Source organism: Ailuropoda melanoleuca, unplaced genomic scaffold (assembly GCF_002007445.2).
Source record: "Ailuropoda melanoleuca isolate Jingjing unplaced genomic scaffold, ASM200744v2 unplaced-scaffold8325, whole genome shotgun sequence".
Classification (NCBI taxonomy): Eukaryota; Metazoa; Chordata; class Mammalia; order Carnivora; family Ursidae; genus Ailuropoda; species Ailuropoda melanoleuca.
The window spans coordinates 12448-16653 of NW_023253687.1; the positions used below are offsets into that span (position 1 = coordinate 12448).

Here is a 4206-nt window from a genome sequence, read left to right on the forward strand (position 1 = left end):
GAAATTTAGACAAAAAAATTAGAGAATAGGTGGCCCTAATGTACACAATGTATCCATTTTCCTATCTTAATGACCGGAGGCCTCAAAGACAGAACCACATTGACATTTATGCAAGGAGCACTCCTCTGTACCAGCTAATAGGGCTGAGTATCTCCAAACTGTTTTTTAGATTTTTTCTTCTACTTAAGGTAGGGTTTCAACACAAAGGGCCATTACCCAAGGAAACTAAGTGAATTACCTGAGAGGCTTAAATTCAGATTCTTCGACAATAATTTTATTAGAGAAATGGCTTTGTCACTTTCCTATTGGTGCTATCACAGTTACCACACTGAGGGTTTAGAAGAAACAAATTTACGTTCTTCCAGTCCTGGATGTCAGAGCCAAAAACAAGTCTCATTGAGCTAAAAGCAAAAGGTTTCTGCGGGACACAGAGAGAGTAAATTCCTGCTGAGTTACATGATTCTGGTTCACAGTTTATTTTCCACAAAGATGCATGTCCTTCCAAAGTCTTCTTGGTGCCCGAAAAGGATCTTCATTAGCGTCCCTCTTTTTGTTTAAGATTTATTTATTTGAGAGAGGGAGAGAGAGAGGGAGAGAGAGAGAGAAAGTGGGATGGGGCACAAGGAGAGGGAGAGAGAATCTCGAGAAGACTCCTAGCTGAGCTTGGGGCCCAAAGTTGGGCTTCATCCTATGAACCTGAGATCATGACCTAAGCCAAAACCACGAGTTGGAAGCTCAACTGACTGAGCCACCCAGATGTGCCTACAGGCAATTTTTAAAAGTTATCTGAAACAAACTTGAATAACAGAATGATTATGAATGTTGCTGCATAATAAGCCATGCTGAGAGCACATGGTTTGCTATAATGTCTTTAGTATCAAGTGTAATTGTATGGTGATGAGTTGTATAATCTGTGGAGTAAGAGAAACCATTGCACACTGTTGGTGGGAATGCAAACCGGAGCAGCCAATGTGGAAAACAGAATTGAAGTTCCTTGAAAAACTGAAAATAGAAGTATCATATGGTCCAGTAATTACACTACTGGGCATTAACCCAAATAAAATGCATCCTCATGTTGACGGTCTCTCTGACACTGAGAACATATGAGGTCACTCTATTTATTCCAATATGTTTTTCCATGTAGACTCCACGGGACATATACGTTTGCTAATCAGTGTTTGACAGTAGCTGTGGCAGGCATTCTGGACACCTAGGAGAATAATAGAATACACCAAGATTACTTATAAAATACAGTATTTTTTAGGGGAAGAGGGTGAGAAGATGGGTTAGCCCGGTGATGGGTATTAAGGAGGGCATGTATTGCATGGAGCACTGGGTGTTACACGCAAATAATGAATCATGGAACACTACATCAAAAACTAATGATGTACTGTATGGTGACTAATGTAATATAATAAAATTTAAAAACAAATTAAAACTTTTTTTAAATTAAGAAAAAAAAAGCAAAAAACCCACAGCACCATGGTAGTAGAGTGATTGCCAGAAATTAAGCTTTTGATTTCTAAGGCATCCATTTCAAGGACAACCATGCTGAATAAACACACTGTCAGGTGTGGGACACTATTATTACATAAGGTCTCAGGTGGCCCCAGCCATGAAGCACTCTTCAGAAAGCCCTGGGTAACCTCCATTTTGCCATATGAGTGAGCCCACTTCCCCTGTCCATGCCAGAATTTCATTCTTATGTTCTAAAACTCACTGAAGAGTGAACCTAGTAAGCCTTAGCCACTCTGCTCATGGACCCCAACAAAAACAGGGCCCCCAGTTGTGGCCTTTCTCGCTCCCTCTGAATCTCAGGCCCCTCTCTCCCAGAGTGCTCTGCCTCTGTCCTCCAGGACCCGTGAGGAATAAACCTGGTTTTGTTAGAGTTCTCTGATGGGTGATGCTGAGGCCTGTCTTGCAGTCACAGTAAGAACCCAAGGGCTGGTGCAGCCACAGCAGAGGCTCTGGTCAGGGAAGCATCTGTGGGAATGTCCACAAGCACAGGGGTGCAGGGGGTGCCCAGGCTTTCCTAACCTGAGCATCCCTGTCAGGAGCCTGAGACTTAACCAGAACAGTGTTAGAGTCCACATTCTCAGGAAGAGGAGTGAAGGTAACGATGTGAAAAGATTGACAGACTCAAGGTGAAAACTGGTTTTGTATTTTCATCCACAATAAAGTTATGTGGGGGGCTTAGTGGCCAAGTGTAATTTCGTCCATATGAAGAATGCAAGTCATCAATATTCCTTTGGGATATTGAGGGAAAATTTACCCAGCATGATATAAGTCATTTGAAATGAAAGTGTTTTTTAAAGATTTTATTTATTTACTTGGGAGAGATAGTGACAAAGAGCACAAGCAAGGAGGAGAGGGAGAAGCAGGCTCCCTGCTGAACCAGGGAGCCCAACACTGGGCTCCCTCCCAAGACCCTGGGATCATGACTTGAGCCAAAGGTGATGCTTAATCATCTGAGCCACCCAGGAGCCCCTGAAATGAAAGTATTTTAAGAAATCCAACTTGCCCCTTGTAAGATAGAGAAATTCCCTGACATTTGAGATCCAAGTTTGGGGAAAACACTGGGGACATATGAAAATGGAAAAAGAAGAAAACTGTGAGCATATCACACAGAGCAGAAACTTAATAAAGTGAGTTACTTAAATGTATGGAGAAGTTGAGTTATTCAAACAAATGGAAATTCCAGGGAATATATAGAAGGGGCAGGTTGTACTTCCACAGCCTGATCTAAGAATAGCAGGTCCAGGCTCTGAGGCTGTGAGCCCTGCAATCATGGGCACTTCTTCATCCCCAGGACAATGGGCCCTCACATCACTGGAACCCCAACAATTCTTTTCAGAGCCCTCTTTATGTCTCTGTTCCTCAGGCTGTAGATGAAGGGGTTCAGCATGGGCGTGACCACCGTGTACATCACCGAGGCCACTGCATTTGCGTGGGAGCTCTGGGTAGCAGCAGAGCTAAGGTACACTCCTAGGCATGTACAATAAAATAAGGAGACAACCGAGAGGTGAGTTGAACAGGTGGAAAATGCTTTATACTTGCCCTGAGCTGATGATATTCAACATATGGAGGAAACTATCTTAGAGTAAGAATAAAGGATCCCAGGCAGGGGAGCAACACCCAGGAGCACAGTTGCAAAATACATCACTATATCATTAAGAAACTTGTCAGAACAGGCATGCCTGACTACCTGATTGAGATCACAGAAAAAATGGGGAATTTCCACCTCTGTGCAGAAGGACAGCTGCAATGCCATTAAACTTTGTAACAAGGAATTCAGAACACTGATAATCCAGGACACCAGAACCAGGAGACCACAGAGCTGGGGGTTCATGATGACCGTGTAGTGCAGGGGGTGACAGATGGCCACGAAGCGGTCATAGGCCATTGCAGTCAAGAGAAAATCATCCCAGCCTGCAAAGAGTAGGACAAAGTATATCTGAGTGATACAACCTTCAGAGGTTATGACTTTGCTGTGAGTCTGGATGTTCCACAACATCTTGGGGACGGTGGTGGAGGTGAAACAGATGTCAGCAAAGGAAAGGTTAGTCAGGAAGAAGTACATGGGGGTGTGGAGGTGAGAGTCAGAGTGGATGGCCAAGATGATGAGCAAGTTTCCAAACACAGAGATCAAGTACATGGAGAGGAAAAGCCCAAATACGAGGGGCTGCAGTTCTGCATCCTCTGATAATCCCAGAAGGTGAAACTCTGAAATTTGTGTGTTATTTCCTGGTTCCATGTGGTGGTGGAGACTATGAGGAAAGAAAAAAATAAGATAATAATTTTCAAGCAAATGGACCTCACTTATGTATTTATTACCCCTCATTTAAATTTTTTTTTTGTTTTGGGGAGCCTGGGTGGCACAGCGGTTAAGCATCTGCCTTCGGCTCAGGGCGTGATACCGGTGTTACGGGATTGAGCCCCACATCAGGCTCCTCCGCTATGAGCCTGCTTCTTCCTCTCCCACTCCTCCTGCTTGTGTTCCCTCTCTCGCTGGCTGTCTCTATCTCTGTTAAATAAATAAATAAAATCTTTAAAAAAAATAAAATAAAAATTTTTTGTTTTAAATTCCAGTTAATTAACCTACAGTGTAATATTCATTTCACATGTACAATATGGTGATTCAACACTTCATATAACACGTGGTGCTCATCACATGTCCCCTCCTTCATCCCCATCACCTATTTCCTC

At 43.2% G+C, this 4206-nt stretch overlaps 1 pseudogene; it reads right to left on the minus strand.

Annotated features, from left to right (window-relative positions):
- Positions 1 to 1171: 1171 nt before the first annotated feature.
- LOC100474680 lies at positions 1172 to 3754 on the minus strand (annotated as a pseudogene).
- Positions 3755 to 4206: the final 452 nt, after the last annotated feature.